This window comes from Carassius carassius, chromosome 16 (assembly GCF_963082965.1).
Source record: "Carassius carassius chromosome 16, fCarCar2.1, whole genome shotgun sequence".
In the NCBI taxonomy this organism is placed as follows: domain Eukaryota; kingdom Metazoa; phylum Chordata; class Actinopteri; order Cypriniformes; family Cyprinidae; genus Carassius; species Carassius carassius.
In genome coordinates, this window is record NC_081770.1 from 25,238,045 (window position 1) to 25,261,020 (window position 22,976).

The window sequence follows — 22,976 nt, forward strand, 5'->3', positions numbered from 1 at the left end:
GAAAGTGTGATATGAAATTAATATATATATATATATATATATATATATATATAACATCTCTGTGTTGAGAGGATAATTGTAATTCAAATCACGATTATCATCCTAGGTGTTTAATAGTCTGAAGTAGTAAATAACACATAATGAACAAATAATCAATATGTATTGAGTATTTAATGAGTAAATGAACTCACCGTTGAAGTATATTCTGGTGCTGTTGCTGAGTTTTGGAGGTGTTTCTGTGTTCATACAGTAATAAACTCCTAATTCATCAGCAGTCACATTATTAATAACCAGACCATGTTTAAACTGCACTGAATATTTCTTTCTGAATGATTTATTAGGGTAAAAAGGTGAAAAGGATGAGAATGATCGTAGAATGACTGTTGGAGGATCTGCTGCTTTCAGTAAAATCCAATAAACCTCAGTTTCATCAAGATCACAGTTTATGATCACATTTGATCCCAGATCAGTTAATAGCTCTGACACTGCATACTGACAACAGATTAATACATCTATATATAAAAAAACTAATATATATATATATATATATATATATATATATATATATATATATATATATATATATATATATATATATATATATATATATATACAATTAACTGTGAAGCATGAAACAATTTATGACTGTTTCTGAAATGCATGTAAATGTATTAATACAGGTCCTTCTCAAAAAATTAGCATATTGTGATAAAGTTCATTATTTTCCATAATGTAATGATAAAAATTAAACTTTCATATATTTTAGATTCATTGCACACCAACTGAAATATTTCAGGTCTTTTATTGTTTTAATACTGATGATTTTGGCATACAGCTCATGAAAATCCAAAATGCCTGTCTCCAAAAATTAGCATATTTCATCCGACCAATAAAAGAAAAGTGTTTTTAATACAAAAAAAGTCAACCTTCAAATAATTATGTTCAGTTATGCACTTAATACTTGGTCGGGAATCATTTTGCAGAAATGACTGCTTCAATGCGGCGTGGCATGGAGGCAATCAGCCTGTGGCACTACTGAGGTGTTATGGAGGCCCAGGATGCTTCGATAGCGGCCTTAAGCTCATCCAGAGTGTTGGGTCTTGCGTCCCTCAACTTTCTCTTCACAATATCCCACAGATTCTCTATGGGGTTCAGGTCAGGAGAGTTGGCAGGCCAATTGAGCACAGTAATACCATGGTCAGGAAACCATTTACCAGTGGTTTTGGCACTGTGAGCAGGTGCCAGGTCGTGCTGAAAAACGAAATCTTCATCTCCATAAAGCTTTTCAGCAGATGGAAGCATGAAGTGCTCCAAAATCTCCTGGGTACTTGACACTGGACTTCAGGTATTTTGGCATTTCCTTCTCTCCAGTCTTCCTCCAGACTCTGGCACCTTGATTTCCGAATGACATGCAAAATGTGTCCAAAAGTCCAGTGCTGCTTCTCTGTAGCCCAGTTCAGGCGCTTCTGCCTCTGTTTCTGGTTCAAAAGTGGCTTGACCTGGGGAATGCGGCACCTGTAGCCCATTTCCTGCACACGCCTGTGCACGGTGGCTCTGGATGTTTCTACTCCAGACTCAGTCCACTGCTTCCGCAGGTCCCCCAAGGTCTGGAATCGGTCCTTCTCCACAATCTTCCTCAGGGTCCGGTCACCTCTTCTCGTAGTTCAGCGTTTTTTGCCACACTTTTTCCTTCCCACAGATTTCCCACTGAGGTGCCTTGATACAGCACTCTGGGAACAGCCTGTTCGTTCAGAAATTTCTTTCTGTGTCTTACCCTCTCGCTTGAGGGTGTCAATGATGGCCTTCTGGACAGCAGTCTTACCCATGATTGCGGTTTTGAGTAATGAACCAGGCTGGGAGTTTTTAAAAGCCTCAGGAATCTTTTGCAGGTGTTTAGAGTTAATTAGTTGATTCAGATGATTAGGTTAACAGCTCGTTTAGAGAACCTTTTCATGATATGCAAATTTTTTGAGATAGGAATTTTGGGTTTTCATGAGCTGTATGCCAAAATCATCAGTATTAAAACAATAAAAGACCTGAAATATTTCAGTTGGTGTGCAATTAATCTAAAATATATGAAAGTTAAATTTTTATCATTACATTATGGAAAATAATGAACTTTATCACAATATGCAAATTTTTTGAGAAGGACCTGTATATATATATATATATATATATATATATATATATTCATGTTTCTTGCTGTTGTACTGTTTCATTTCTCTTCAGTGTTGCAAAGAAAAAATTATTTTCTTGCAAATTTTTTTTTCTCCTTGCTAAATTTAGGATCAGGGTATTTTGGCGTAAGCTGTTTAAAGAAGCTCTTTGCTATTTTAGAGAATGACTGTTGTGGCCTCTGCGAGGAGATGTGACGTAGACAAGAGTTCACTTAATTATAGCTGGTGTATGTAGAAGAAATACTGCGTGTTTGATTTTAAACGTGATCCACAGAAGCTGTGGATCAAATCTTTACTTCCACTTCATTATTAAAATGAGAGCAGCCATTTTTTTCATCAGATGTCTGTTCTGTCTATATAATAATATATATATTATATATATATATATAATTTTTTTTTTTTTGTCATTTTATGGTTGCAAACCTTTCAGCAGTTCAGAGCGCCCCAAATATTTATGGATAGCCTATACATTATCATTTTATGCGCATACTGTAAATACAGCATGTAACTGTATATTGTATTGTTGTGTGTAGCTGTATTTTGTTTGTTATATACGCTCACAGCATTCCTTATTCTCCAGAGCATGACACAAGTCCAGCTCATGTTTTAACCTGGTGTCACATGTCATTATATTAACTTAACAAGTTCACCTCCCACCCAGTCCTGATGGCTAATGGGAAACAAAGTTGGCTAGCTGTTCTCAATAGAGGCTTGAACCCAAGGCTCAGCTTGAGCTCCGAGTTTTACCCTCCATGCTGTACTACATAGAGGGAGAATAACAGAAATAGAGGAGGAGATGGGGAGGTGGAGGGATGCCGGGGACAGTGCAATGACTGCTTATTTAGGCTTGTAATGATGATTGAAAGGACTGAATGATTAGGCTCTTCTCAAACCTAGGTTTGGAACTGTATTTAATATTCTTCTCTGGAAGGGTGAGGTTGTTTATCTTGAGAATGGTTTAAGATTCAGGAAACACGTTTGCTCAAATTATGATTCAGTGTCAGAGGATCAGACAAGCTGTCAACAGGCCACTGTAACTAGTAGAAGTTTTTCCACTTATGTAAATCACAGATTCACTAATTTTACTAAAAAAGGCACTCATTTACAGCTATTGTTGATGTTGTTCCAGACTGTGTGGATTTGTTCAGATAAACATGATTATACCTGAAGGATTCTGCATTTCTTGAAACTAATTTCTGAGTTAAATCAATGGGGATCTTTCTGGTTCTACATCTAGTGTAGTATCAATTACATGAGGCAGAACAGCGAGTTTATATCACAACAGAAAATAGAAAATGTTTCCATCCTCTCTGCAGATCTCTTGCACGCCCCCATACTGAATGTAACCCCAACCCATGATTTTTCTTCCACCGAACTTGACTGTTTTCTGTGTGAATCTTGGGTCAAGGCGGGTTCCAATAGGTCTTCTGCAGTATTTGTGAAGATTGGGATGCAGTTCAATAGATGATTCATCGGAAAAATCAACCTTCTGCCACTTTTCCACAGTCTGTCCTTCCTGCAAGCTGTCGGACTTGGCAATGGCAATGTGCAGGTCCTTTTCCAGGCTATTTTAAGCGAAATAACTGAACATAAATATAGAAACCTGATAAAAATCTTAATTTTAGATGAAAATTTCAGATGGCACTTAAGAGGCTTTTGCTTCGGAACTCTTCATATTTTGTTGTATGAATATCTGAGCATCCCAAAAAACATCCAAATAAAGAACAGGGTATCTGCTTGTAAACAAACACATTTTATTCTAGCTTCATAAAATTTTTTTTAGTAAACACTTGAATGTGGGTAAGTTTCTTAAATAATAATAATAATAATAATAATAATAAAAATAAACAACATTTTGAACAAAAAACTGAAAAAACAACAACAACTATGAATTTAATTCAGAATGATAGTCAAAATGTAGATGGTAGTCGATCAAATCCCCTCTTCATGGGTCGACGTTTCATTCCACAACTTTACACAGTTTTGATGCTGTTTATGTCTGATGATGTTCGTGGTGTGGAATCATCTGTTGTTTCACTTTCTTCTTCGCTAGAGTTTTGGAAATTTTGTACAAGATGTGTAACACTGAAAACATGGATCCCGGAGCACAAGCATGGTTCAAATACAGTATATTTAGGCTTTTTCTAAGTATGATTCATGTATACTTAAAATCCATTTTAGGTATATTTCTGAGAAGTACCAAAAAAGTAGACAAACAAACTTCTTTTTTCAGGCTGCACTGTTTCTTTTTGAGGTTTAGTCAACTGTGAGAAATGAGATACATAAATGTATAAAGGTATTGGAACAACACTGTACTCAGTTTAAGGTGAAACCTCCACTCTGAGTGAGTGACCCTTTTTGTCATCGGCTGTGCCAAGGCCAATGGAACATATTTAGTGTCTTGATCACTTCAGTTTAACCACATCATTGTGCTGTGTTTGTTACATGACCTGGCTGCTGTCACTCACTTCCAAAGAACCACCTTAGACTTCTTTCTTTTCTTTTTTATTAGTTTAATTATAATGCATTTCAAAAGAATCTGACAAAGAACTGTCATAAGCATTGAAAGCATTTTTTATGTTACTATAAGGGATTTTAAGCACTAGAAGCATATCTTCTAGTTAAAATGTCTTCAGTCAAAACCTATACAAATGATCCTAGATGCATGTGAATTTGACAGTTGAAGTTATTGGACATTCACAGCAATATAAACCAAAATTCACAGCAATATAAATAAAATAAAAGTTTTTTACAGCATATTTGTTGAATGGTCTGATATTGAATGTATGGATCTAGATATACAAACAAGGAGCATTATCCCGTGAAGTGCTTAAACCACAGCAGACATTGATATATAACTAAAAACATGTATATAAAATAGATTGTGAAATAATAATTATTTAGTAATAATAATAGACATTAATAATAATAATGTATAATGAACATTCACCATAGAACAACAGATTTAAGACAGAGAGTACATTTATTGCTAGATACAAGTATATTTTAAATGAAGCAGGTTTTCACACCAGATTAATAACTGGATGACTATTTACCAATAAATGTGATAATGGACATTTAATATGTGTCTGATAACACAGTCATAAACTGTATCTTTTTCCTGGTCTATACACAAATCCACTTTCTAAATAAGTCTAAAACAACAACAATAACAACAATGCATACAGTACTGTAAAGAATGACAAAAAGCCCCAGTTTATAATACATGCTACAATGTAAGGTAGTTTATTCTTGACATAAGGTACATTAAGCACACAATAAACCATATGATATTTAAGAGCATTATATTCGCAGAATGCCTGGTTTCTGAGGATTTCACATAAATGTACCTTATTTTGATGTTAATCAGTTTAAGTCTTGGAATTTATATACAACTCGTGTCCACTGAACATCAGCATTATACAAGTGTTTTTCCAATGGCACAAACTATAATGAGACAAAGAATGCAACAGTTATTAAATATTACATGATCAATTCCCAAATTGCAGAGATGCCAACTAAAAGGCGAAATACTAAATTAACGAAAATACACAACTACAATGTCACCTGTCTATCAGGAAGAGCACTGATGCTTTTCAATTATTTAAATTACATTTTCTTAAAGAATAATAACTCACTGATTAGCAGAATGAGCAGAAGTCCATTCATCAGAGCAGATATGATGATAATAATCTGACATTGTGTTTGATTCTGATCAATAAAATCCAGCACTGTCTGATTGTGACACTCAGTTAGTTGAGCTGATTCTGTAAAGAAAGAGTTCACAATTAATATAAAACTACTCCATTATAGCACAATGACTGCAATATCTGTAGAGTGCAGCAATCCATGGTGAGACAAATTATGTCTTTATTTTCTAAAAAAAATAAAAGTAGTCTATAGCAAATTCAAATAGTCAGAATAAATGAACTCACCGTTGAAGTATATTCTGGTGCTGTTGCTGAGTTTTGGAGGTTTTTCTGTGTTCATACAGTAATAAACTCCTAATTCATCTGCAGTCACATTATTAATAACCAGACCATGTTTAAACTGCACTGAATATTTCTTTCTGAAATTATTATTCACGTGAAATGGTGATGTTGTAGCTGACATTGATCGTAGAACGACTGTTGGAGGATCTGCTGTTTTAGTTAAAATCCAATAAACCTCAGTTTCATCAAGATCACAGTTTATGATCACATTTGATCCCCGATCAGTTAATAGATCTGACACTGCACACTGACAACAGATTAATACATCTGTAAAAAAAATAAAATAAATAAACAATAAAAAATGGATTAGCCTACCTGATTAAACACTTTGAAACTTTAACATAAAACAATTTATGAACAAGTGCATGTAAATACATTTGTAACACGTATAAACTCACAGAGCTGAAGCTGAATTACATTCATGCTGTTGTGAATAAAATACTTCAGAATTCAATATTTTCAATAGTTAAGATGAAGTCACTGCAGCTCTGAAGCAAATACAGTAAGAAAATAATTTCCCACATCAAGTCTGTGGTCGGATCTGGGTGACTTGGGTGGAAATACTACAATTCACAGCCTCTCGAGGGCAGCAGAGAACAACACTGCAGTATCTCATCTGTGCTTCCAACAGTGCATTTTGCATGTCTTAAACAACTTATTCAGTTCTGCAGCTCATACTCCAATGTTGTGTTCGAAATCACACCCTATACCCTCATTCACTATTCCCTACATTATTCCACTAATGGTGTACTTGAAGGAGTACTGTAAATAAAAATGAGTGAGAGAACTCAGTCATGGAAACTGGTATGTATAAACATCCATTAAACTATGAATCATTTAAACTAAATGTGTAATATTATACAGTACCAAGAATGGACCAGTGGTTTGAAAAATGGATGAATTCTCTAGCTGCTGGATCGGTTGTATACTCATTATTTCTGTGCATTGTGAGATTGAATGAATTTGCCCAAAAATGCCACTATGGTAGCAGATGTGAGAGGCCTTTAGGAACATGATTGGGAACCAATGAACTATAGACATGGTATTTTACTTTACCTTTTACTAAATATGTTGGCATTTTTATATTAATAAGTTTCAAACAAGATTGCTTTAACAGTGTAAAAACAAAAGAAAAAAAATAATATATTTGTTTGTATATTAACTTTTACATATATGATAATTTAGTACATTTTGTAAAAATCCTAAAAGTGTTTTATTTTCTTTAATAAATGATATTGCAAATAGCAGATTTTCAGTGTGACCCTGCTCAGGTCCTGTCATTTGTTTGTCTGAGCCGTTCTGTTGAATATTGCACTGTTTATTAACAGTATTTTTATTGACTAATTTAATAAAACAGTCTGTGAAACTTTGATGGTTACTTACCACAAAAAGTCCACAGGTACAAGGACTTCCATAGAATACATATGGATGTGACTTTTTCTTTTTTATTAAATTCATAAAGATACTACAGCTCTTTTTTTTTTTTTTGCTGCTGCTGCTGGTTCTGCATGCTCTCTCTCTCTCTCGTGCCAATACCTTCCCACACACCAAACTGCCGCCCCCTGCCCTAGATAAACATAAAGCTACTTTGACAGTTACAAAACAATTGTTAGATGCTCTTGTATTAAATGTGTGTCTACAGTATTTACAGAAACAAAGAGCATCATCTGGAGCATACTGTAAATATAATACCTCCATATATTGTATTATTCAGTGTTGCAATATTTTATTAGCTTTATACACGTGTTTACATCAGAAAGTTTTAACCTGGTGTCACATGCCATTATATTAACTTCATGCTCTTCTCCTGAAGGTGAAGTTGTTCATCCTGAGAAAGCTTTAATTAGTGAGTTCACGCAAAAATGAAAATTAGGCTCTGGTTTACTCACCCCCGAGGCATCCTAGATTTATATGACTTTCTTCTTTCAGATTAATCCTGTTGCAGTCTTTGATCTTTCAAGCGCTGCCATTCCAGTCAGTGGGTGTTGCACTGCTTCAGTCCAAAAGAAGTGAAATAAAAAGTGCCCATACATAAAAGTGTCTCACATGGCTCCAGTGGTTGAACAAAGGCCTCCTGTAGTGGCTTAATGCGTTTTTGTAAGAAAAATATACATTTTTAAAACATAATAATCGCTTTAATGTAGCTTGCACCAACAGTTGTATACAGAAGCAGTTCTGGGAGCATCATGCATGAAATCTTGTGAAAACCAACGTTTGTTTAAAGGAGCAAAAAAAGCTAAGTTTCCTTACTTTAGCAAATAGGAATAAAGGTCTTCTGTAGTAAATGCATGTGTTTTAGTAAGAAAAATATCCATATTTCAACCGTTATAAACCCTTTTCTCTCACTTCCGCAGCACAAATGCGCAGTGCACGTGCCTCTGAGACATGCTAGTCTCGCAAGTTTGTTAATAGGGTTCATTACTTTAGCAAAGGAAAACATTTCGGTTACGTATAGTAACCCTGAAGGAGGGAATGGATCGACGCGTCAGTGACTGACTAATTGGGATATCGCTTTGATAGACCAATCTACTTCGATTGTAAACTAAACGAGCCAATGCAAATTGGCATGCAATTATTGCAACCAGCTGCCGCTGATCACAGCGTGAATATAATAATGCAGCAGGTTCAATGCATTCCAGATTTTTGCTAAGGAGCCAAGCCGGTGACCGGTGGCTCAGTGGTGGTACAGCAACCATGGTGACGGGACGTGGTGTCTCCATTCCCTTCTTCAGGGAACGAGGGTTACCATACCATTACCATTTCTCTCTCGACAACACATCATTGACCGACTAATTGGGATCCCTACGAAAGCACCATGGGTGCTGCCCCTTCCAGTGCCCTGTGCGAGCCGCCTGTGCCCCTATTAGGTGTAGGCTGGGGCTCGTAACAAGTAGTTCCACTCACCACTGTCAAAGCACTACCTCATTGGGTGAGATTGGATAACACTTGGAAAACGTACCCATTCCACTTGGAACAGGGACACAGCGGAAGCCCCAAGCTTCCCAAAGGAGTTTTCGGAAGGAAATACACATATAGCATCCGTTTAGGTGTATATGGAGAAATTTGAGGTGATTAAAACCCTCTTGAGAAGGCAGAAGTCTGACAGGGTAACAAGGGCTATACCGTGGACTATACACTTATGAGTACTGCTTGATCACTTCTACTTGAGTAGGTCTCAATATGGAACCCAGCCTTTCATGGTTCTCATGGATTCATCATGAAGGCCTGGCACCGGACATTCCAACGCATCCAGCTGCCTAGGGGGATTGAGAATCTCAACAGTATCTACAGTACGGACATTCTGGAGCAGTTTTAGCAAGCCGGCACTAACTGTGGCCTCTCGGTGCCACTACCCATTATAGGTGAGAACACAGGAGGATACTGGCTCTACACGAAGGCTACAGAACCTAGCGAACGCGTTAGGGGTCACCCAGCCCACAGATCTACAAATATCTGTCAGCAAGGCACCACTAGCCAGCGCACAGGAGGATGCAACACTTCTAGTTGAGTGAGCTCAAACCTGAATGGGCAGGGCATACCCTGTGCCTGATAAGCTATGGTTATGGCATCCACAATTAGGGTTGGGTACCGAAACCCGGTGCCAAAATCAGATCTCCATGTGGAGCACTGGCTATTGTCAGACTGCATGTGCATTGAAAAATCTTACTAGATTATTATTAAAATTAATGGCAAAATAAATTTTTGGAAATGTAAACTGATCTTTCCTGCTGACATACTACAGCAAAAGATATAAAAAACTTGCTTAAAACCCTTTTGTCACAGTGTAGTGGAAGAGTGCCTGGAGAACGAGGTATAAAAGGTTCGCCCCAGGGGCACCGAGAGCGGATGCCGCCGCCTCGGGGGAACTGTGAGTGGATTCCGCCGCCGCCTCAGGAACTGTGAGCGGACGCCATAAGGGACCTGAAGGGCTCGGCTAGGCCTCCCCAGAAGCACACCATAAGGCAGGTCCTCTCCGTAGCAACAACCGACAACTGAGCTGCCCCCACGAAGTCCCTGGCATAATCCTCGATAGACCGATCTACATGGTGGACATCGAGAAACCTCCCTGCTGGACCCATGTTGGCTGGCTGTATTCTGTCATGGGCAGGCAAAGAAAGAACAGGGTCTGGGTCCAAATGCAGGGAAGATTAACTTTTATAGAACAAAAAGGCCAACACGGCAAAAACAAAACAGAAACAAATGATGGAGATAAGCCAAGATGCAAAAACACGAGAACCAGGAACACTTACAAATCACAAGTAACATTAAATACAGCCAGACAGAGTGGTGTGTGAGAAGAGATTATGTAGTCCATGACAATGAGCAACAGCTGTGTGTGATTGAGAGACAGGTGTGCGGAGTGAAGGTAATGAGTACGGGAGCAAGGGAGAAACACAGGTGGAGCCACTAAACAGTAATGAGGTGACAAGGTGGGCGGGGTGAGAAAAGGACAGGAGAGAGCACATGGCACCAAACACTCACAGAAGACAGTGACAGAAAGACAGAAGACTGTGACATTTTTTGGGGTGAAAATACTAATGTGCCTAAGACTTTTACACAGTACTGTACTTTACAAAGGACATTGTTGTTACTTTATGAAGAATGACCATACACTTACTCACAGAACTGATTAAAGACAGTGACAGACAGCACAAAATTTTTACTAAATATCAGAGTGATTGACAGAGATACAGTAGAAACATTATGTGTGGTAATCATGAAATACATTTATTAGCCTTAGAGTAAAAGAAGCTTGGGAAATGAAAGTGTGGCAGAGCAGGAACTATAGGGTGAGGCGGAGCATTAATTACACTCCAACTATGCCACATTGGAAATTTCACCCGAGGTGTTTAAAGCGCCCTCTAAAGGCACACACAGGTTATATTCACCAGTTGAGTCAGGGACAAGCATAATCATACAAAAATATTTTATTGACAGTTAAAAAAAAGAGACAGACAGCCAGACAGCCACACTCATCTCATTTAAGAAGTTCAATTATTACTGGCAAGGGAACGGGAGCTTACCTACAGGGGCAGTATAGCAGTATAGTATAGTTCAACCATAATAATGGTTAAATGAAGTCAATATAATCAAATCACAATAACGAATTGAGACAAAAATACAAAGTCAGAAATACCAAACTATTTGAAACCAATTAAAGAAATAAACAAAAAAAGAAACAAACAAAAAAAGAAACAAAACATATCAGTAAGACACACTTTCACACAGAGCTTGGGAAGCACAAAAAATTCACCATTAAAAACATGAAGCTCATTGGAAGCATATCAGTACCGTGCTAAATATGGAATAACCCAATGGAAACAGAACAGCAACTTTGAGAAGGCACAGAGCATCGCAGTTGATCAGAATGCCGCCAATGCCTTTATCACGCGCCTAAAAACAAACAGAAAATGTTACATTGGCATTCATTCTCTCCTGACTTCCGGCTCGATGAAGTATACTCATGATAGAATTTTGCACAGGGATTAATATCTCAAATTCTCGCAACACATGTGGCCAGATATCCCAGATAAACTCACCAGCGGAGAGAGCAAATAGTCCATTGAAACATGAAATTAGGAAGGGGAAGTAGCCCACCCTGCCACATTCTTCCCTTCCCTTTTGCATCAGTGCCCCGACGATGGACCCAATACTGAGACACCAACACCCTCATGACCAAGGCCTAAACAAGACTTACATACCAGCAGTGGTTACCTCAGAGCCAATGGTAATCCTTTTCCCCAACTCTCCTACTGTCCAGGGAAGATGGTGCAAGTTCCCATGCCGACCAGCTCCAATTCGGCCTGTACGCTGAGGGGCGACTACTCAATCACCCTGGGAGGTAGAAGACACTGTGGGTTCCATCACCACCGGTCCCCTGCCCTGTTCACCTAACTCTCCTCCAACTGTACCTACAAAGGGGTGATCTGATGGCAAACCGTTCATACCAGAATTGGCTCATCCTGGATGACCGGTCGCTCGAGCAACGTAAGGGGTCTCCGGCACCAGCACAAACAAGTCCACATCATCTCTCTCATCTACCTGGGGTTCTTCCTGATCTTCTACCCCAACACTAGGCAGACCATTTGGCAGGACCTTTTTCTGGCCACAAGCCTTCAACACTGAGCGGTGGACACATCGGACTTTGCTCAGATCCTGCACAGGTGCAATAGTGTACACCACACCTCCCGCCGGGGGAGGACAAATCACTTGGAACAACACCGGGCTCCACAAGTCTTTAATCTTATGACGCCCCCTAAACGAATGATCTTGTAAATAAACAAACAGACCTTCTGACAAAGGTAAGTCACGAACATGTAAATCATGTCATTCTTTCCGACGATCCGCAGCTGCATTTAAGCGCTCCCTTGCCCTCTCAAAGGCAACCTGTAACCGCCTTCAATGTTCTACAACCCAACTCTGAACACTATCTGCCATTGGCTCTGACACATTACCAAGCAGAAAGTTTACCGGTAGCCTAGGCTCTTGACCAAAGTGCGGAGATTCTCCCATCCCCTGGTGAGGGGTGGTGTTATAACAAAAAAGTACTTGTGATAAACACAAGGCCCAATCCCTCTTCCTAGGGCCCGGCAGGGTTCGCAACAAGGTATATAAGGTGCGATTGAATCGCTCGCACTGGCCGTTTCCAGCCGATGGTAAGGTGTAGTATGGAATTTGGTAAAGCTCACAGAGCTGCCGAATTAGAGCAGACACAAAATTGTGACCTTGGTCCGAATGGATAGGGCCGGGGACCCCGAACTTGAAAAACCACTCCTCAACCAGGACCTGAGCCACTGTCTCGGCTCGCTGGTCGCGGGTAGGTATCGCAATGGAGAACTTGCTGAATACATCGGTCATAACCAAAATATTTTTGTGCCCCGACTGAGAAGGTTAGAACACCATAAAAATCAATGACAAGGACCTCATTAGGTCTAGAGGCCAACAAATGGCCCATGTAGCCCCATGCCACTGGTTGACTTACTTTAGCAAGCTGGCAACATTCGCACTCCCTACACCAACGAGTAATGTCGGTGAACATACTTGGCCAATAACACCGATATCTAATGAACTCACTAGTACGTTCGACTCCCTGATGACCATGTTGTTGATGCAGTTGCTCTAAAACTTCCTGATTCAGTAAATCTGGCAATACTAACTGATAACAATCTTCTCCCCCATCAAGACGGAAAATTTGCCGATACAGAACTCCCTCCTTCTCTACCAATCGGTCCTTCTGTTGCAGCAGAGTAAGAACTGGCTTAGCCAGCTGGCGCCGCTCTTTGGGCATTGGGTACTTACCTCTTCCTCAAAACTGCAACACCGACCAGTGATAGAATCACCCTCCTGCATAGCGCACAAGTCAGAGGCAGAGTAACTAGGTAAAACACTCATCTCTATTTGGTCACCTTCCTCCTGTTTAGTAATTGATTGTTCCCCACCTGTCTCCTGTTCCCTCATTATCCTTCTGTGTATTTATACCCGTTCTGTCTGAGTCTGTGTTACGGAGTCCTTGTTTAATGTTTATAGTTATTCACGTCCGTCGCTTCTTGCCTTGCCTTGCCTTACCTTACCTTGTTTTCGTGTCTTGTTTATGTTATGATTGGATATTCTGGTTATATTCTGACCCTGCCTGGACTGTTTACCCCTTTGGATTACCCCTCAAATAAATGACTTATCTGCAATTGGTTCCCTCGCTTTGTTTTCTATAACACCGATCGTGACAGTCATGGCCTGCACAACACCACGTGCCCTTACAGTTTGCTGTAGTAACTCAGGCACCAAGATACCTACGGCCAAACCAGTAATATCATCCAGATGGATGGGGCTCTGTCGGGACAGAGCATCCGCATTGCCATTACTCCTCCCAGGCCTATACCTCACCATAAAATCAAAGGCAGCCAGCTTAGCAGCCCAGCGCTGTTAGACAACGCCACGGTGCCATGGCCTCAATTTTGCCCGGATCTGTCGCCACTGTGTCGATATGACATGCCCCAAGTATATTACCTCCCATTTGAAAAAGGCACATTTCTGCAATTTTACCTTGAGCCCTTCCCTCTCCAAATGGCTCAAGACCAATTCCAACCTCTCTAAATGCTGGGCTACCGAAGCGGAAAACACAACAATGTCGTCGAGATATAACAGCAATGACTGACACTGCTGGTCACCGAATAAACACTCCATCAGCCTCTGGAACGTGCTTGGAACATTACAGAGGAGGAACGGCATACAATTGAATTCAAATAGGCCGAAGGGTGTACAGAATGCAGTCTTTGGTCTATCAAGCAGGACCTGCAGGTACCCACTGGATAAATCCAACGTGCCCCAGACAACGAATCTAATGATTCCTCAATTTGGGGAAGGGGAAAGGCATCCTTCCTAGTTTTGGCATTCAGATGACGATAGTCTACGCACATAGGCAGACTACTGTCCTTCTTCTTAACCAAAACAATGGGCGATGCATACGGGCTACTGCTCTCACGGATTATGTCAGCCTCCACTAATTGGTTAATATGGGTTTTTACTACCTCATATTCAGAAGTGGGAATACGCCTATATCGCTGCCGCACAGGGACATCATCCAGCACCGGTATATCATGGGAAATTAAACGAGTACAACCTAGATCTCCCTCATGACACGAAAACACTGCTTGATACTTCCGTAAGAAAACCCTAACCTGACAGACAGACAGAACAAATAAATCAAGAGACTCAATTTGTTTAAGCAAAGAAGACTCCCCCCTGCACTATGGGATTGTACTGTGGCCACTGTTGCCTTAACTTCAACAACCCCTCATGGCAGGCTAACTAGATAGACTTCTGTCAAACTTCCCACCACGGTGGTAGGGTGGAGCACCACATCAGCTGTGCCTATGTTTACCATGGGCACACATACGGTACCTCGATCGACCTGTACCAAGGCTGGTGAGGCCAAGAGCCCAGTGGGAAGGCCCGAGTCAGGGGGCTCCAACAACACAGTTCTGCCCTCAAATTGGGCTGAACAGGTTGCAGCAACCCATTTAATTGTGCCTCTGGGAATGCGTTGCACTCTACGCCAATGTATCCGCACCCGCACCGGAAGTAGGGCAAGGGGAAGTAGCCCATCCTGCCACAAGAGCATCCAAGGAGCATGTGAAACCTATGGATTTATTTTTAATATTTTTAATGTTCTTTAATGTTATCCATAGTTTTTTCCTGCTTTTTTTTTAGGCATCGGCACCGTTCACCAATGATGAACTGCCTTTAATTGTCATTTTTCATTATTAACACACTGTTTTCCTAATTAATGTTGTTCAGTTGCTTTGACGTAATCTTTTTTGTTTAAAGCGCTATATAAATAAAGGTGACTTGACTTAAAAGTATCGAAATGGCACCAGTATCAAAAAAAAAAAAAAAACGATACCCAACCCTATCCACAATCCAGTGGACCATCCTCTGCTTAGAGATGGCATTCCCCTTCTGCCGGCCTCCATAACAGTCAAAGAGCTGGTCTGAGGTCCTGAAGCTTTGTGTCCGGTCTACATAACATCTCAATAAGAGCAAAGCCAGGGCCTCCACCTCCTAACACACATACAAATTAGTTGAGAGAAAGCGTTTGCAGTTCCTCTGCTGTATTACTTTAAAGTAAAGATTTGTGGATGTGTATTATCCTGAAAGTCTTCTGGTTTTGTTATTGAAACTATCCTGATTTTAATAATTTGGACTGATGGCAACAGTTTTTGAAGAAGCATAGAATACAAAGAGACCCTCAAAAGAAGTGAAAAGGAAATTTATGAAATCTGTCCGCAATCCCAGGATCAACTGGGCACAGACTCGGCGAGTGATAAATCTTCACTTGACCGTCAGTATTGAGTCACTTACTTTTATGGCACTGGAGTTAGGAGACACTCCAAACTCAAGAGAGAAATCCACAGGAGCTGAGTATTTAAAAGACTTCAGTGTGTCAGTGTGACGTTACTGAGATTTTCTATAAACATGGTACATCTCTACATGAGGTTACACGTGGCTGCCTGGTTTCACACCTTGGTCTTGTAGGGGGACCTAATAGTTTAAACAGTACTGTGGAGGTGTAGCTCATGGGCCCTTGTGAAACTGGAAGCAGGCTGCTGCTTGTATGATGGGGGGGAAGCAGGGGCCGCCCAGATCATAACCACAAGTTCTGTATGTCTGCATTTTGTATGATTTTCTAAACATGTACCATGATGTTCTATGGAAATGCAATGCATATGAATCATAGAAACACTTCCATCTAATGCATCAATGTGTGAAACTTGACTTTTATAAACAACAATAGCCAAACTATATGGAACACATTTTCTATATTATTTAAAATCATTATATTCCACCAAATCCTATTTCAAACTGCAATAAGTATAATACTTAATTTTATGTTCTTTTTCACTTTTTTCTTTTTGCTTTTCCCCATGAGCCCTAGATCTTCACCACTTACAGTTTCACTATGAAAAAGCTTTATTATTATCTTTATTATTTTTTATTTTTACTTTTTTAGTCTCTAAAAAAGACACTATAAATCTATGTTAATCGGCTTTGACATTTGGCATCTTTTCAAAGCAATAAAACAGTATGAAGAGTGAATGTGTAATAGCACTTAACAATATCAAATGATTTGACATTAAATATGTAGACCTAGTACACAAACAGCCAGCAAGCTGCAACGCTGCTCGGTTTCCACTTGAGGTTTAGACAACTGTGAGAACTGAGATACATAAACGCATAAAGATATCAGAAAAAAACTGCTCCGAGTCTAAGGTTAAACCTCTAGACAAAGTTGACAGACCCTGTTTGTCATTGGCTGTCAACTGACCAAATAAGGGGAACATATTTATGGTTTTGGTTTAGCATTTCAGTTTAGTTTAACCACACTGTGTAGCGTGTAATTTTTGTATGCAGTGTTTATCATAAAGGGCCTATGCACACACAAAATAGGCCATACAACCTCATAAGACTTTTATTAGGTTTATTATTAATTTGTTATTTATTTACCACTGTATCTGACAAGGATGTGTATGAACAGTCAGCGTTTCATACTAAATCCATAAAAGTCATAAACATATTAATACAGATTGTGACTTTATTTAATATGATGCTAAAATTGCATTTACTACTTTTGTTTTTATTTAAATAAAATTCTGTTTACATTGTATATTTATATGAAATGTTTATATTAAAATCTATAGTAAATCTAATTGTAAATTGAATATAGACCAAAGAATTAAAGGCATCAAAAGGAGTCTTATTTATTTTGTTTAATAATAAAACAATGTTTTCCATCCAGAAAATATTTACAAAGGCATGAATAAAACAAATTACTAATAAATTAAGTAATTTATCCACAAAACCTTTAATTAAGCAAAGATGACTTAATTTTTTTTTTATACAGATTAACTCATACAGGTATAAATAAAGCATCTTAGCAATATAAGCAGATCTCTTTATTAAAAAATAAAATAAAAACAATAAAATAAATATTAGGCCATTTTCCAGATATTTCTAATTCTTGTAGGTCAAAAAGCATGTAAAAACTCAACCAAACAGGCTCCACAAAAATGATAAATAATGTGTACCTTCTCTATTTAAGATCCTATAGGATACAGACCAAAGTATGATTACTAACAGAAGTTTCAACCAGTTTTTCTAAAGATACAGTTATTGTAAAACAAAGGTCTTCCAACTGAAAAATTACAGTAGACCAACTAGTAAACTAAAACACTCTTAAACACACATATGTGACCCTGGAGCACAAAACCAGTCATTAAGTTCAAATTTTTGAAACTGAGAATTATATAGGATTTCCATTGATGTATGTTTTGTTATGACAGGACAATCTGGAACCTGAGGGTGCAAAAAAAATTTATATTGTGAAAATCGACTTTAAAGTTGCCCAAATGAAGTTCTTAGCAATGCATAATACTAATAAAAAATAAGTTTGATATATTTACAGTATAAAATTCACAAAATATCTTAACGGAACATGATCTTTACTTAATATCCTAATGATTTTTGGCATAAAAGAAAAATTGTTAATTTTGACCCATACAATGTACAGTATTGTTGGCTATAAATCTACCCGTGCCACTTATGACTGGTTTTGTAGTCCTAGGGACACATATTTAATCTGACACAGGGTTATGTTTGATGCCATGCACAGACTCCCAAATATGATGATTCCCTATAATATAAAGACAGCTTTATATTTTTATTTATAGCTTAACATTCTGACATTTATACAACATTTAAACTGTGAAGATATACGAATATTTTTAATAAAAACAATTAAAAATTGGATATTTATTTTCTATCAAGAAGCTGTTTGTTTTCCTGCACATTATTAGAATGATTTTAGACGTACTATTTAAACCTAAAAAAACATAAAACCATACTTTCAATACATTAATTGATTTTGATCTTTAGAAAGCAAAATGAAGCAGTAATATTATAAAAGGCACATTTTTTTCAAAAAAAACAACAAAACAATTTTTTTACACTATGTTTAAAAAAAATATTTTTACAGACTGATGTAAGACTGTTAGGTTGACTGTTATCTTGGAGGTTAATTTTATCTTACAGTCTGTGGTTAGACCTTTACATGAACATCAAGAAAGTATCATAAGAGCAGTCATGCACGTCTTTATGATTTCGGCAGGTTTAGAGCAGCATATGTGCTGTTGATTTGGCTCGATCGAATATTTCTACGCATCTTGGAAAAATCCACCTCAGCATACTGAAAGAGCAATGAAGGAACACATTTAGCATTTCAGAAGTTAGTGGTCCCTGTAGCAAAATTTATTTATATCTATAGTTGTAACAATAGGTCAGCAAGAATCCTCACTTCCAGAAATAGAGTTTATAAATGCAAAAGTTATGATTGTGATTTCACATAATTTACCTGTAATTGGTTTGGGTCCTGATGCTGTTCTATGACTTGCACCTGCTTCTTCAGACCTTGTTCTGTAGACCTTCTTTTTCCAACAACAAAAACTTTTACTACTCCTAAAAATGAACAGTGATTTAGTCAGATTCAGTGATATATAAGTCCCATTAATGGAAAAATAGCAGTGAAATAGTTAAAATTAAAAACTTTTTGCACAACATTATATCAATATTTTTTACAGATGACAGAAATTAACTCACCGATCAGCAGAATGAGCAGAAGTCCGTTTATCAGAGCAGATATGATGCTTATAATCAGCCATTGTGTTTGATCAGTATTTGTAACCCCTGTCTGATTGTGACACTCAGTTAGTTGAGTTGAGTCTGTAAAGAAATCATTCACAGTCTGTGAAAGTAACATTACTATTGGTATAATGGCTGTGATTTTGTTAAACTGACAATACAGATAGTATATTGAAGATAATATATGGATTATGTTATTCATAAGTATAAAAAAATTAAGATGAAAAATTTAAGTGGTTATCCTTAATATGTCTTGATCACTGAATCAGTAAATGAACTCACCGGTGAAGTATATTCTGGTGCTGTTGCTGAGTTTTGGAGGTGTTTCTGTGTTCATACAGTAATAAACTCCTAATTCATCAGCAGTCACATTATTAATAACCAGACCATGTTTAAACTGCACTGTATATTTCTTTATGAATGTTTTATTGAAGTAAAAAGGTGATGTTGTAGCTGATGTTGTTCGTAGAATGACTGTTGGAGGATCTGCTGTTTTCAGTAAAATCCAATAAACCTCAGTTTCATTAAGATCACAGTTTATGATCACATTTGATCCCAGATCAGTTAATAGATCTGACACTGCACACTGACAACAGATTAATACATCTATAAGATTAAAAAATATATAAAATTATTACTCTTTTACAACCACTTTGAATCATAACAGTTCTTATTTTTGTAAGTTTACAAAGTATGTGTAAATGTGTAAATATAAACATAACGTAATAAACTCACAGAGCTGAAGCTGAATGATCTTCATGTTGTTGCTGTGAATAAATGTAGTTTCCTCCACACAACACTGAAGCTGAAGTCTGCTGCAACTCTGAAGAAAAAACAGAAAAAACTTCTGCCACATCAGTCAGAGGAAGTCAAGTTTGCTGACCACACTTTACAAACTGTTTTCAACACCTGATGCCCAACACCAACTGTAGTCCTAAAGCACCTCCATCATCACTTTATTTAACAAGTTGAACATGTTTATTATGTGTGTATGTGTGTACCTGGTATTCCCTATGTGACGGGGTCCAAATGTCCCCACATTTTTAGTAATACCAGTCAATTTCAGCCTTGTGGGGACATTTTTATGTCCCCATGAGGAAAACAGCGTGTAAGTTAGGGATTAAGTTTTATGAAAATCTAAAATAGCATAAAGTTTTGTGTGAGTTTTATGCTTAGGGATATGGGTAAAGGGAACAGTAAAGTAAAAGCATTACGCCTATGGAATGTCCCCACAATGATAGGGATACCAGTGTGTGTGTGTGTGTGTGTTTCAATATAATATGTGACCCTGGAGGACAAGACCAGTCAAAATAATTGACCCTTATGACTGGTTTTGTGGTCCAGGGTCACATATTCGATCATATATTAGGTAAACCTGCCTCAATAATCAATACTAGCAACTAGTCCCCATTACCCCCTGGCCACACTCACCTAATAAACGCAAACAAATTGCATTATTTAAAAAAAACAAAACAAAAAAAAAAACAACAAAAAAAAAGACTGATTAATATGAAGAAAAGCAGCTGTCTATTCTTTTTTAATCAACTTTAATCTTTGATCAATTGTATTTCTATAGACCATTTTATAACATATAACCAATAACATTTTACCAATGTTCGAGACCTATCCTACAGAGATCAACTTGATTATCAGCTGTCAAACATAACTTTATGGGATGGCTTTTGTCTGTAACGCAGATCTAGGCCACTACATCATTCTTGGAAATACTGTTTATGCAGACTGCAAATGTGACAGAAAAAAATACTACGTGGACAGGTTACTGGTTTGAAATTAATTGATCTTTCACGTAATGAACTAACGGAACCCATTATAACTGTAATAGTTTCACTATTGTGTACTTAAGGTATGGTGTGTGTGTGACATCCAACCTATTTTGCAATGAGGATATAAGAGACCTTTTACCTTCACAGCCTCTGGAGGGCAGCAGAGGACAATTTAAAGAACATGATACATTGGTTTGGGTCCTGTATGGAAGGTGACATGGTGTAAAAATAATAATAGTTGTTAATAACAATAATAACAACAAGAATAATATAATACATTTTTATATTGTGTTTTATATTTTCTGGGCCAATCACTTGAATGTGATTTGTACTAACACATGGAAAACATCAGCAATTGGATTTCATCTACCTGTAAGAACCAGACTAAGCAGAACAGGCCTTAAAACTATTTTGCTCAGATACGACAAAATCGAATGGAATTGAAAGTAACAAAACTAAAGATGAATATTAGCATTACAACAGTAACAAAGAATAGGTGTTAAAACAACCAAAAATGTTTAATTTAATTAAAATAAACACACCACATGCTGTATAACAAACACCAGCAAGCGATCAATCAATCTCGCAAACTATGAAAATATATATATATTTTTTTTCTTCAAACTGTTTGTTTTAAATTCTCTTTCAGGTTCTCTGAACGTCACACATGTGGGTGTAAGAGGAAGATCTGCATTCATGTCATTCTCTCACAGTGACAAACTGAAGTCACGACATGACAGTTTAGATTATTAAAGACAGAATGACAGCAGGAATGGGAGAACATTCAGAATAAACAGCTTTTGAACAGTTTCAATGATACCTTATTACATCTTCACTGTTTGATTAATTTCAGTTAACAGTGTTCAATTATTGATAAAGCACTTCAAGATGTTTGAATTATTATGAAAGAACATTGATACTGTGGTCTTCTCATCTGTTTTTTTGTGAACTGAAGTCCTTAAAATCCTTAAAGGTAAAGGTCTTTACACTCATCAGACTGTCAGAGAATATATCTAGTATTTATTTGTCTGTGAGGATAAAAATAGATAGAGAAGAACTATGAAGCAGATCTTTCTGAAAAAAAAAACACAATACTGGTAATTTTTTTATGGTAGATTTGTTTTTTAAAACTATTTATTATTTTGAGAAGAGAGTCTTGTAATTCTGTGCTATCAGCTGCATCTGTTGGTGATGTTAATAACATTAGAATGGCAAATCCATGGAAAAGGCAGAATGTATTTCCCTGTAGTTTTAACTAACTTGTATCTCTCTCTCTCTCTCTCCCTCCTCTTTCTCTCTCTCTCCCCCCCCCCCCTCTCTGGATGGGACTGGAATCTCTGCATTCTTGCTCTGCTCTTACAGTGACGATAAACTCATGCTATCATTTCAGAGACTCACTGACAGCAGAACTATGAGACGTCATTCAGAGAAACATTTCACTTGAGGATCAGAATCCAGAACAGAGTTTTTCCAGTGCAGCGGATGAAAGGAAGCTTCACTCTCGCACTTATGTAAGTTACTGATTCAATTCACCAGTTACTATATTTGCTGCCATTTTCATTTTACTATCTTTGTTGCCATTTCAACAAAATAAGATTGGTTAACAATTTTTTTTTAATTATGTATAAAATCGAGATTTATATTTTTACGTTTTAAAGTGATATCAGGAACAAGATTCTACCACATTGTTTTCCAGAGGTTCTTAAAGTCTATATATAGACAAACTAAACAAAACAAATCACATTTACAGTATATTTGTTGTGCCAAATGATATATATCTTTGATTTAATCTCAACTGTATAATTAACTGAAAATTAAGCTTCAGATTTTGT

At 37.6% G+C, this 22,976-nt stretch overlaps 1 long non-coding RNA gene across 1 annotated transcript; it reads right to left on the reverse strand.

The window, feature by feature from the left end:
- Positions 1 to 370: 370 nt before the first annotated feature.
- LOC132159170 (uncharacterized) lies at positions 371 to 21,308 on the reverse strand. Its single transcript, XR_009437813.1, has 3 exons — positions 21,284 to 21,308; positions 20,096 to 20,183; positions 371 to 512 (listed from the first exon to the last, which is right to left on the reverse strand). It is a non-coding gene; the product is annotated as an uncharacterized LOC132159170 (long non-coding RNA).
- Positions 21,309 to 22,976: the final 1,668 nt, after the last annotated feature.